Consider the following 14,523-nt stretch of genomic DNA (forward strand, 5'->3'; position numbering starts at 1 on the left):
GAGCGGTACAAATTTTTGAATTAAGTTTTGAGATACTGCACTGTTGTGTGTTGTATGTACGTGTAATTTATTAATATTTAGACTTTTTTCATAATGTATCGAGGATTTAAAGTAGTATTTTGTCTTTTAGATGGTGTAATCTGCTCTTTTTTTTCGTTTTCATGAAATCGATGTTTTTTTTATCTTGTTATACATATACTGTTCCCCTTAGAAAGGGAGTAGGTGTGTCAAACCACGATAGAAACATATATTGCTCCCTGAAACCATATACCAAATTTGGTTTCATTTTCTTGGTTAGCCCTTGAGTTATGCAGAAAATTGTGCTTCATTTGTATGGCAGTCCAAACCCCACCCCTCCCCCTCAGAGAGGGGGGAGACGTCTCAAACTATCATAAAAACCATCCCCGACCCCAAAAATCCCTACATGCAAATTTTCACGTCGATCGGTTCAGTAATTTCCGAGTCCACAAGAATCAGAAAGATAGACGGAAATCTATTTTAATATAGATTAGGTTGGGGAAAAAGTTATCCATTATTTTCTCGATAGCTGGCTTTAGAGATCAATATCTCGCGTAATATTGATAATAAAATAATCTTTTGTGGTTTTTTGCTTGTTCCATTCAGTTGTGAGTTGCAGGGTGCATACAATGGAGGTCAACAAAGAGAAAATTCGGTACATTTTACACTTTTGCTTTAATAAATGCGAAAATGCAAGCTAGGCCGTTGAAATGGCGATTGGTGTGTATGATGTCAATACTGCAACAGTAAACTAGGTGCAACTTATTTTATTTTTCAATTAATTTTGAATTTTTTTTCAAATTTTTTATTTCTAATTTTTTTTAATTTCTTTTAAATTTTTATTTTAGTGCAATATAAATGGACCGTCTGAAGCTAACGATTCACCAGAAACGTTCAAAACTGGATAACAGAAGAGGTTTTGTGTTCCATCAGGATAACGCAAGGCCACCGATTTCCGAGAGCTTGATTGGGATGTTTCTATACATCCACCATATAGTCCGGACGCGGCACCAAGCGATTATCACCTTTTCCTTGCATTGCAAAATTTCCAGAGTGATAAGAAATTGGGATGAAGAGAAGATTTTAAAAACTTATTGCTAGAGTTTATCGCCTATAAGGACCAAGACCTCTATGATAGAGACATTATTAAGCTACCTTTAGAATGGCAACAAATTTTGCATCAAACGGCAAATATTTGACCAAAATCGGACAATCTGAAGCATATTAAAAATAGTTTTAAATTTCATCCAAAAATAATGGATTACTTTTCCCCAACCTAATATATAGATAGACTAGCTGACGCGGCGAACGTTGTTCTACCATATAAATTAGTTCTAGTGAATATTTTGATAGTTAAATGAAAAAAAAGTATCATAAGTGTGTTTGAAGTTTCTAACGATCTCTAAAATTAATCGAATGTGATCGATGAAATAGAACAAATGAAACGATTTGAAAAAATATTGTCATTCGATAAACAAACGTGAAACGATCATAACTCTTGTGTTTTATTAACCCTTTCACTACGGCAGTGTGCTCCGTCGAAGCGCTACCGCTGAACCGAGCACTGCGCCGAAAAGTATGCATTTCGCGCTGGTGTGATCGATGTGCAGTATCACACTGATGTCATCTATAGACGACGCTCGTAGCGAAAGGGTTAAGAAGGAAGATGGTCCATCTCTATATCGTTGCGGAGCAGCTCAGAAACATCAGTGCAATATACCATTTCGTTTCGTATCTTCCCAAACCTGATATAATGACGGTCCATTCTTTGATGAAGATCAAACGGATATTTGGGGATTGGATTGACAACATACAGATAAATTGAATGTTATAGACGCCGACAAAAAATCTGTTCATTTTCTTAATTAAAAAAAAGTAAAATTTAGAAAAAATTGAATGTGAAAGTATTGTAAAATTTAAAAAATCATTAATTATTAACAGAGTACAGTAGAGCCCCGATTTGCCGCGAAATAATCGGGCTAGCTCACCGCGAATAACGCAATAAAGGACTAAAAATTAGTTCCAAACACAAAAAAAAGTTATTTCAACATGAAAACTATGTTTTATCAATACAGAAATCGTTAGACTATCCATCTAGAATATTCGTGTATTAAGGTTGCCGTAATAAAATCTATGTTTTTGATCTAAAAATCTTTTTCTCTTAATTTTTTCCCTGAAAATCTACATCGAAAAATGCAGTAAAGTTATAAATTGATTAAATTTATACGTTATTTATTTATTGTAAAGCTAGACACAGACTTTTGCATCTTTTCGCCATGAGAAAGCAGTACTTCACGCCACATATGAATGGGGGGGGTAGACTGCCATAAAAATGAAACACAAATTTCTGCATTACTCGAGAATCAATCAAGCAAATAAAACCAAATTAGGCATATTGAGGTTTTAGGGTGCTATAAATATTTCTATGGTAGTTAGACTCTCCACTTTCCTCTCTAAGGGGGACTGTCATACAAATGAAACACAAATTTCTGCATTACTCGGGAATTAATCAAGCTAATGAAACCAAATTTGACATGTAGAGGTTTTAGGGTGCAATAAATGTGTTAACGGTAGATAGATACTCCTCCCCTCTCTCTTAGGGGGGGCTGCCATACAAATGAGACACAAATTTCTGCATTACTCGAGAATTAATCAAGCAAATGTTACCAAATTTTACATGTGTCTGTCTGAAATTTTGCATGTGTCAAATGATACCAAATTAGGCATATTGAGGTATTAGGGTGCAAAAAATGTTTCTATGGTAGTTAGACTCTCCACCCCCCTTTCGAAGGAAGGGCTGCCAAACAAATGAGACACAAATTGATCTTTGTTCGAAACTGGAAATGGATTTTAATTTGATGAAACTCACTCCTATATCTTCTTCTATCTATACTAATAAAAGAGTATCGCCGAATGTGTTGATAAAAGCAGAACTCGAGGAAGGAATTGTTCGATTAAGGGCTGTCTGTATTCTATCATATTTTCTGTATAAAACATTTATTTCATGTAACGGAGAAACATGTTATTCGCAAGTGGTTGAAAAATCTTGAACGGGAATTGTGTCTGAAAATAATCTAATATTATTAAGATGAGTTTTCTTAGAAATACTAGGAATTTTATAATGAAAGGTAAATTCAACGGGGTCGATTAGAAGATCAATCAATGAACAATTCTGCGATTGGACCCATGAACTTGCTCATAGTAAGAAAACGTGAATGTTTGAAGGTATTGATAACAAAAAAAAAACAAATGTTAGGCGGGACGAAGTTTGCCGGGTCAGCTAGTTGCTGATAAAACTCCATCACATTTGCAACAAATCATCACGGTTTGTTTATGTTTTTGGCAATGTTTTTGAACTTTTATTTCATTCTGGTCACTGTAAATTGATATAACCCAAACACGGTTATATCTATTTCGGTAAATTATCGGTATAGTTATGGAAAAAATAGAAAAATTTAAATTAAAATTTGAATGGTCATTCCAGAAAGGGCTCTTATGGCTGAAAAATTCTCTCATAGCTGAAAAATGAAAGGCAATACACTTGGCTACAAGTCGTTCATATATCGCAAACAGGACGCTAGAGCAAAATCTGGTCACCAAGAGACGCGCTCGAAATTTGTACAAGGTTTTGATGAAGTACGAAGGATTCATGCTGATGGATGACGAAACGTACGTGAAGATGGATTTTGGACATCTATCAGGCCTGATAGGAATAAGGCCACTGCCGGGGGAGACGTCCCCAACTAATTTATGTTCGTTATGCCAGGATGTTCTTGGTTTGTCAAGGAATTTGCAGCTGTGGACAGAAACCAAAGTTCTCGCCACAAACAGAAAAATTGGCTCGAAAATATCCGGTGGTCGAAGGTCCGGTGAAGTTTTGACCAGATTAGTCAAGCTGCCACTACATTGCTTCAGTGGTAACGTAAGAATGGGGTCGATTACATTGAAAAAGACTTAAATCGTCCCAATGGCCCCCAATTCCACCCAATCAAAAAATATTGGGCAATTGTCAAGCGGAAGAAGATTGCCAGAATAACTCGGGATTTAGCAGATATGAAGATATCGAGGAATAATATGGCAGCTGAGGCTGACCAACAGAAAGTCCAAACTTCGATGGACGGTTTCCGAAGAAAAGTATGAAAATTCATCACAACAGCAACGGAATAATTTTTCAATACTTTTTCCAAAAAGAACAACCGCATTTTGATATAAAAACATTTTTCAACCATTTACCAATCCAGCGATACGACTGATTTTGTAATTCCGGAAATGAAACAAGCTATAGAATATTAGTTTCTTGGCGGCTTTAGCATAGTTACATAGTTACAAGAGAACGCGTAGTATTTGAAAACTGTGTTTCCCTACATGTCCCTATTTTGTGATGAACAGACGATTTTTAGCCAAGTATATGTCTTTCAATACAGCGATTTCTGAAATGACCATTTTGAGAAAACTGAATCTTAGTTTTTGAAAAACAATTTTCAGTGTAAGAATTCAATCGTGATATTATTTGAGCTTTTCACTATTCAGATTCGTTGCCTTGATAATTTACGAATCGCTCATGAATGTTATCATTTTACCTCATTGACTTTTTTTTTGTAATGTTTCCAAGTGCTTACCTAGAAAAGAGAAAAAATGAACACCAATTAGAGCTGTGTAAGATTTTGTGTTTCTTTCGAAAATTATGAGTCTTTAATATATGCTTTGAATCGAAAGTTGTTATTTGAATGTGATCGAAACCCTATTGATTAACGTGTATCAAAAATGATGTTCATATTAGAACAGCAATAGCAAGCAGTAATAATGAGCCTAATTTCCTACGATCTAAAATCATCAAATAAGGATTCAATTCTTCCCGTCTAATGTAACCTCAATTTACAACTCAAACAGCAAAACCGAAACGTGATGGAATTGTCAATGACATAAGTTTTGACGGCAAAGGTTTCACCTTCGCAATGTGGCGCTACCATTGCCACTTCTACGCTGTCAGCCCGCTGCCATCGCAGGGATGAAGAGAGGAAGGGCTCAGTCTACGTCCCATCCATCTCTCCACTCCCATTTCCGTAAACCGCTCCAAGCCCGAAACTTTTCCGCCATTGGCAATATAAGTAAAGTTGTCGCATTTCAGGTTTCGTTCGAACGTTCGGAAAGTGAAAGTGAACATTACAAGTTCTGCTTATTCTTGACTCGAAAGGCATGCGATGGAGGCTGAATTCCGGATTCGGAAGTAAACGGAATCACCGAAACTCAATCACCGCAGAGTTGTGGGGCTACGAACGATATTTTCTTTGCGCACTTTCGGGGTACCGACAAATGACGCTTATTGGGGTTTTCGTACCTGGCCCAGATTTTCACAACTCCCACTACTTTTGGGGCGTTTGCTTGTGGGAGGGGTTTCTTACTTATATTTTGGTATAAAAGTTGTCATCTGCTTTGGGATTGAAAATTACCGCGCGGAGTAACTATCAGAAGCGAAGTATTATTGTGAGTGAAATGCAATTACACATATCAGTAATATGGAATCATGTAGCATCTTTTTGAGCTAATGCTAATCAAATTTTATTTTTTCGGACCTCAATGCACATCAAAACCGGCCTCCGGCTGAATGATTGTGTATTATATTATGAGTGTATTATGAGTCTACCACAGTATAACAGTAACGAATTGTGAAATCGAACCAAAACGATTGATGGAAAAATGTCATCTGGCCAACATTATTCCTTCGAAACAAAGTGAAACCAAATACATAGTCAGTCATGAATCACTTGACCGAAGCTTAAATCAACAGTAAGCACCGTGGGTAATCATTTTTGACAAGAAGAATACTAAAGCTCAGATACTGTTTGGTTCATGGTTTCATAGTTGACTCGTAATTGAAATCACCTATAAGTATTTCGCTTTCCAGACACTTTCTCATATTAATAACTTTTATCATCAAACAACAACCACCCCCGAAGAGTGGGCAATTTCCGTCGAGTATCGAGCCAACGACCTTCTTCGACAGAGCCGCTATTGGTTGAAGGCGAACTCGGAAACAAGAAACGTTTTACTTAATTTATTTCCTGGGAACCAAAATTCCAACAATAGAAACCATCAGCAACACAGCAATAACACTCAACAAGACTTCTGCTGATTTCATATATCAACTCAACTACGAAGAGCTGGCTGCTGGCGGACGAACTTCTCGTCTGGTCTGGTGGTCAACCGGGAGGATGGCTGAATTAAATTGCGCTGGCTCATGCATATACAGAAACATATATTATCCGGCACAATCCATGCTTCAGCGAATTTTCCCAAGAAGGGCAACGTCATCGTATTGTTTCTACTAGTGACAACAACCCGTCGTTTGTCCGATCAATGGTAGAAGCGAGGATTGTAACTTCACAGAACAGTAGTGAATACTTTGTAGAGGATTCAAAGTGAGAAGTATTATACGGTATTAACAATTGTCCGTACGTCACAGAAACGCATTATGCTAAAATCGAGTCTGTAAAAAGCTTCTGTTCTATAGTGTCCCGCTTGCTGATTCATGTTTCGATTAACCTAATCTGTCCAAAAACATACCCAATCTAAACACCCCTCAAAAAACAACGCCCAACCAATCACGAAATTAATTACCGCTGGTCAGAGATACGCTGAATTGGCGCTGTTTTATTTTCGTTCATCCAATTAGGGCACTGTTTTCGGCTCATGAAAACTATAACTGTTATCACCGTATAGCCATCTATAACGTTGTACACCCACGACACGCTAGAACGACACAAACATATACATACATTCAAACGACCTTCACTCCCACTTTTTCGAAGTAATTTTAGAATCACTGGCCTCTATTGTACAGCAAATAGTATGACAACGACCCCCCCCCCTCCCGTGGTTTAACGATCGGCATTTTCCACACGTTTTGTCAGTTAATTTCATTCGCCAATTTGTCACAAATTTTACGCCAAAACATTCAGATTGTGGTTTCATTGCGTTTCGCGGCAGGAAAAGGTGTTTGTTGTTTATGAATATTTATACCCTTATATTAAATCAATAAAAATTAGATTTCACTAGTAGTAGTTTGGACGAGTATACGTTCCAGAGTTAACCCATTAACGACCAAGCTGTAAAAATTATTTTTTAGGCGAAAGCCATTGGTGTAATTTTGATTATTGACGCTAAAGAATCCCCAATGTTCAAGAATCATTTTTTTCCCATCTTCCATTTTCCGGGAAATGACTGTTCGAAAAATCGAACATTGGCCGAAATCCGCACTTTTTATTTGCAAGTACAAACATACTGCAAACTGAAAGTCGCTTCAATTAGCAAATATACGGTATTCATAAATGCATCAATTTTACATTCCGGGACGAACAAGCACAGGAGGATGGAGGTCTCTAAGTATAAACTTAAATAAACCCGCCTAAGGTGAGATGTGACATTTCTTCTTTCATGTAATTTTAACTTATTACTGGCAGTTTTTTTCTTTCAAACGAAAGCATTTGCTGTTATTTTTATTGTTGGCCTTGGAGAAATGTTTATGCTTCAGAATCATTTCTTTTCCCGAAAAATCAAACATTTTCCAAAATCTGCAAAGTACCAAAATTATGCGAAAAAAAAGGCATTGAGGATTGGGTGGTTATTATTCGGTCCGGCGGGAGGATATTCACACCGGCAATCTCATTAGAATCCTCGTTACACGTACTGATCATTTTCTCCAGTACCTGCACACACGAACACACGGGCCGTTATCACTTAAAGTAATTACGGACAAAAAATTGTACAGATTTTCAATAATATTTGCTAAATTAATCGGTATTTGCAAACATTCACAATTGAAAATGCAAAAAGATGTGAAAACCTTCCGTCTTCGAAAGTAAACAAACCAAAATGCGCTGCGGAGGTTAGATGTGTTCAGCAGAGAAAAATGTTGGTAATGGCCAACGTTCGATTTTTCGAACACTTGATTTTCCCGGCTGTTATTTTCTTTTAGAAGGCCCAATCGAATGATTTCTGCCCTACATAGCAATGTATGTTCTTTTATCAAAGTAATACTGTAGAAAAGTTCACATATGTTTGTATTTTATTGGGTTTTTTAATTGAAATTGAAAACACCTTCCAAACATACTTGCTTTAAATCGAATTTATTGCCCAATAAAATTATACAAAATTGAATGAACTAGATAGTAAGTGGCAGCTAATAAATTAGGCTATTCTTTGGTGCAAGAACATTACCATATGGTTGTCTTCTAAAGACATGAAAAATGATCTAAGTAGCTGTTCGATTTTTCGAACGCTTGGCCTAAAATGGGTTAATGTGATCTTTTTTCATGAGATAATAACATTCAAAGAATGCGCGTACTGTATTCAAGATAATATCACATTTAGATAAAAAGTTACAGATGTTACTTTTGCAACATTCAACATTTTGTCCGAACAAATTTGACGGAATAATCAACCATTTAGTTTCTTTTTTTGTTGATTCATAATATGTATTTAAAAGTATTGCGCCAGCTAGATACTAATCTCATGCCATGTTTCGTTTGTTTCTACGGGTGAGCAGAAGTTTACTGAAGGGAGCAAAGAGTTGGATTTTTGTATTATTCTCTGAACCACGCAAGCGATAAGATCGCTTCTCACTTTCGTCGTCCTGCGCCTTTCGGCTAAGTTCCTTGCGGGGCCTAACTGCCTTCCAACAAATTATTAAATGAAGGTAAAACTTTGCTTATAGAAAACTTCCACATGATCTAGTGATTTCTTTTTACTGACAACAAAAACACATGCCACGTAAGGGTTTCGCAAGAAACAGTAGGACAAACCATCCGATACATAAATCAATAAAAAGTATAGTATAGACATTTTATTTTTAAAGGTTTTGATTTCACGATTATTATATACATTCTATATTTGTATTTAGGTGTCTATTTCATCAAATTTCTTTCAAAATCCTATTCAATTTCAACGAGAAAAGTGTCACCCATATAACGTTCGTTTTGGTTTTTAAAACACATATTTATTTACGTCTTTCAAAGTGCTTCCACGCTATAACGATTCATTTCAGGGTTGTGTCCCATTCACCCGAAACACGTTTACCCGAAGCTCATTTACCCGAATGTAACGCATACCCGAATGTAACAAATAACCGAATGCAACATATACCCGAATGGACATTTACCCGAATGAACATTTACCCGAATGCAACGTTTACCCGAATGCGACATTTACCGAATGGGATGTTTACCCGAATGAAGAAGGAAAAATTCCGACAAATCAGTTTATGAGTTTTGTCGAATCTGTTGTTAGGAAGTTACGAAGTAAACTAAGAAACTGTAATGAGGAAATTCGAAAAAGATGTTGAAGACTTCGCTGTGTCATTTTTAGAAATTAGTGTAGGCACAATTGACATGCTGTCTTGAGCATGGGTTATGAAATATTCCGAAAACCTGTTTAAACTTTAACATAAATTTTTTTAATGAAAATGTGAAAAGAATAGATAAGAAAAAATGGTTCTTACGTATTTGCCGCCGCCATAAGAATGGATGGTCTTAATAATACGTTATAAAACTGCATTCTTTCACTTTTCATTATTTTGAAAAGGATTTTATTCAATGCCAGTATTTCTCGAATTGTACTTCCCACGAAAAATTCTTTTTGAATGGAAATGAAAGTATGAGACAAATATGATCTTTATTTAACACTGATCAGAATTAAATATACAAATACAAATACAAATATAGTAAAATTTGTGTATTATTTGAATATATTCTTCTTTTGGGTAAGTGTCGCTTTCGGGTAAATGTTACATTCGGGTAATTGTTGCATTCGGGTAAATGTAGCTACAAGTCGTGAATGGCTAATAGTAACAAGTTATCTAATTTCTAATAGCAATAAGTTCTGACATGTTTCCTTTTTCTTTTCCTTCGCGAGAAATCAAATCCCTTCTTACTAACAATGGAATAAGGTGAAATGTAAATACATATTAGATATAAGATAGGATGAGATAGAATTGAGTGTGATCAATGCAATGTGAGTGTGAATGGGAGTGTAAACATTGTCAACATATTCTTATATCCCTTCCTTTTCCTGAAGAAAATATGTCACCCTTCCAAACTCGAGTAGACCACGAGTAATCGGTTTTCAACATCATTAACATTAAAATTTAGGAAAAATGTTTATATATACTTGTAACAATAGAGTGAGGAGTTTGGCTCCTTTAAACTTATCTTACTGAGCCTGTAAAAATAAACGATTTACAAAAAAAGTTCTGACATGCAGCAAAACACAACACATCGTAAAGACAAGTTTTGTACTACATGAGCTGATAAGTCTCGGGATTTTTAATGAAAATAGTCGTTTTTTGGGCAAAGCTGTATTTATTCCTCAACATAATTTCCTTCGAGGACAATATACTTGGCATAGCGAGTTTCCAACATTTCGATTTCCTTTCTGTAGTACGAAACGTCTACGTCTTCGAAGCATGTCTCAGTTTCTGCGATGACTTCCTTATTCGATGTGAATCACTTCCCCTGGAGCCACCGCTTGCGGGTTGGGAACATATGGTAGTCGCTAGGATCCATGTCTGGAGAATATGGTGGGTGAGCAACCAATTGGAATCGTAATTGGTCCAACTTGGCCATCGCTTTAAAGGACGTATGTGACGGTACAGTACCATGATGATACAAAAGGATTTCGTCGTTCAGTTTGTCCAATAACTCTGCATAATACTCTCCGGTTATTGTTTTCCCTTTTACAGGCAAACGATGGAGATTATGCCATGTGCGTCCAAAAAAAAGCCGAGGCTAAAACCTTCCTGGCCGACCGTTGGTCTCTTGGCCGCTTTGGTCGCTTGTCAGCCACTCTGCAGACTATCTATTGGACTCAGATGTCCACTCGTTTACGCTTCAACACCGCCAAACCGGCTGTTGAATCATCAAGGCGCCGCTGTTTTTGGTCGACGGTCGGCAAACGCGGTACCCATCGCGCGGATAGCTTTTTCATGTCCAAAATGTCGCGCAAAATGTATCCCACTCGTTCTTTTGAAATGCCTACGGCCTCAGCTAGCTCGCGTTACTTCACTTTACGATCGTTCAAAACGAGTCAATGCACTTGTTTTATGATTTCTGGATTCGTAACCTCTTTTGACCTTTCAGAACGAAGAGCATCTGCGGTGCTTGTACGGTCCATTTTAAAATCAGTAAACCACCGATAAACTGTTTTTCTCGAAGTTTCATCAATAAACAATGTTTGATCAAAATACGATATTCCTCTTTTTCAACTTTAGTTTGTGAACGAATAAACGAAATGCCATGAAACTTAACACATAAGCTAGTGACAGGTGAACCTCTCGAAATGAATTTTGTTGTTCATTTTTGGTGGCACAATCTGTTTAAAAATCCCTGGACTTTTCAGCTCTCATCAAGCAAATGCAACCAAATTAGGCATCTAGAGTTTTTAGGGTGCAATAAATGTTTCTATGGTGGTTAGATACTCCTCCCCCTCTCTTAGGGAGGGCTGCCATACAAATGAAACACAAATTTCTGCATTACTCGAGAATTAATCAAGCAAATGCAACCAAATTAGACATCTGGAGGCAGAGATGCCAACCTTCCTGATTTTTCAGGATTTCCCAGACTTTTTGGCACGCTCCCTGATATCCTGACAAACACTCAATTTTCCCTGATTTTTATAAAATGATCCGGATTTTTCCTGATTTTTTACTTTTTGCTAAATCAGAAAAAAATCCACATAAATATAGTGGGAGTTTGGCTGGTTCTGTATGAGAACTGTCATAATAGTCTACATTAATAAGCTTTTGGGTCCGCGCTTATATAATGCTTACTCTTTCTTTCGATTATACTCTATCTGTTCGCATTTTCGAAGGTTCAGTGTCGACATTTCATAAATTTTGAAGTTAACGTGAAAGAAATATAATCTATAAGAATCGTATGCCCGAAGGTTCTCGCAATTTAATCTCAAAAAAACGAAGATTAGAAACAGAATAGGAGCGGAAACGATGAAAGGAATATTAGCGACCAAAATTAAGTACAGGACGGATTTCACGCCAACTCAACCGGTCATTGGCAGCACCATTTCAGATTGCAGTCAAACGTTTTGGGTGTAAAGATATTGGTCATTTAAGCAACTTTGCATACTTGAAATATTCCAAAAATAATTAGACTACTTTTTAAAAAGGGCCAAAGTTTTTTTTTATTTTTTTTTTCAAAAATTTATATCTTAAAAACTATAACACTTGCAATATTTTGGTCAAAGAAGAAATTATAGAAAATCGTTTAAATTTTCATAAAAAAATATTTAAAAATTAATTGTTTTTAATTTACAATAAAAATTTTTTTTCCAAAAACTAAAATTCAATTTTCACAAAAACGTATTTTTTTTTAAATTCTCAAAAAAAATTGTGTGAATGGCCCGTACAATTATCAACAAGTCGTCCATACATCCGAAGATGAGCACTTTTACAGGAAAAAAGTTTTTCTCACAACAACTTTTCCATGTTTTTTTCGAAAAAAAAACAACGAATCCTAATTTTGTTTGAACTCACGATATCGATGTAGTATGTTCGACAAAGTTTTAGATGATATTAAAATATGAACTTTTGTCGAAGACTTTAACTTTCTATCATTAATAATTTCTTGAATATATGGCATTTTCCCTGAGGACTCCTGAAAAAATATAATTTTTTTCAAATTTTTTGATAGCACCCCATATTTTTTATAATTGGGGGTGACTGTAACACCGTGCATGCACACTTCATTCAAGTAGCTGCTGACGACGATAATATTTCATGTGCTAGTATTGGGCACTGTTCAACCTAGTGAAGATAGCTAGATACTGGTTCCTCACAGTTCTGTCGAAATGAATAAGTTTAATACGCTCTATTGTCGTGCTGGTATTTCGAATTCAAAGTGTAATAGAAACAAGCTACGTTTCTTAACGCCGGAATTGATTAAAAATATATATACTATGGGATATAATCACCATCTGGATGAAAATATTCGGATTTGTGAATCATGTCGTGCTTTTGTGGTTCACAATAGATGTCCACCGAGAGAATCACAGCAGTTGGAAATGAACAAAAGAATATTCTCATTCGTCGACCCTACGCAGCCTTCAACAAGTGGAAAACTAGTGGTTCAAGATATAGAAGGTAAAAACAATATCTAGTTGATCAGTGTGATGCAAGCACATTTCATTTTTGTTTATGAATTGGGGATGTTCGCATAGGTAGCAAATTCAAAAATTCAAACGTCAATGATAAGATAGATGTACGGTTATTGTGGAAGCATTTAACAGCATCGTTCAAATGTTGAAAATTTCACAAATTTCAATGAGAAATATGAGGAGCTTAGACTACCGTATTAAAAAATCGGAAGAAATTGCGCAAGCAGTGCGGTAACATCTGTTCGCACTGGATCCAGTGGACAAAAACAAATCAGATGATTTTGACGAGATTGTTATGCAATTGAAAGAAAAGTTTAAATCATCTGCTAACGACAGAAGCGAGCAGATAAAAATATTATCAGTATTACCCAAATCTTGGCCTATAACCAAGATCGTAGGAGAGCTTGATGCACCGGAATACATGGTTAAACAAATGCAAAAATTAGTTTATGAGCAGGGAATCCTTTGTACCACCAAGACCAGAAGTGGCCATGGAATCAGCGAACCCGAAAAAGCCTTTGTAACAAATTTCTACGACAGTGATGATATAAGCAGACCTATACCAGGAATGAATGACTACGTTTCTGAACTCAAAAATGGCCAAAAAGAAAGAGTTCAAAAGCGTCTTTTGATTATGTCTCTTAAAGAGGCATTTATGATTTTCGAGAAACGGAATCAAAATTTGAACATCGGTTTCACCTCGTTTATCATGCTAAGACCGAAACATTGTAGGCTACTCGATAGTACAGGAATTCATAATGTGTGTGTATGCACAATCCATGACAATGTGAAATTAATGTCTAAAAGTTTAAGAATCGTATCCCAAGAAGAAATTACTAAGAAATTGCTTTGTAATACATCTGTAAGAACGATAGAATGTTTTTTTCGTGCTTGTAAGGAATGTGCATTAAAGGAAGAAGTAAAAGAGGAACTTGAAATGCTATTAGAGGAAAACGAGATAGAACACATTGTTTTTCAACAATGGTTGACAACTGATCGTTGTTATTTAGAAAACATTATGAAGCCGGTAGATGAGTTTGTTTCATATTTTGTTGATAAAATTGATATGTTGATCACTCATGATTTTATTTGTAAAGAACAGTCATCCTTTCTAAGAAACAAAAAAGAATCTTTAAAGCATGGTGAATTACTTGCAATTTGCGACTTTTCAGAAAACTATTCATTTATAATCCAAAACGCTGCTCAGGGTTATCACCGGAATAATTCGCAAGCAACAATTCACCCGTTTGAAGTATACTACAGAAGTAGTACAAAATTAAAAAATATTAGTTTCATTATTATATCAGAGGTACTAGCCCACGATTCAAAAGCAGTTCAGTTGTT

The 14,523-nt window shown here is 36.0% G+C and overlaps 1 protein-coding gene across 4 annotated transcripts in view; it reads right to left on the bottom strand.

Annotated features, from left to right (window-relative positions):
- The window catches only part of LOC129774670 (uncharacterized), a 269,049-nt gene that overhangs the window by 57,359 nt on the left and 197,167 nt on the right, over window positions 1-14,523 (bottom strand). The window lies entirely within an intron of this gene.

The sequence above is a fragment of the Toxorhynchites rutilus genome, chromosome 3 (genome assembly GCF_029784135.1).
Source record: "Toxorhynchites rutilus septentrionalis strain SRP chromosome 3, ASM2978413v1, whole genome shotgun sequence".
NCBI lineage: Eukaryota > Metazoa > Arthropoda > Insecta > Diptera > Culicidae > Toxorhynchites > Toxorhynchites rutilus.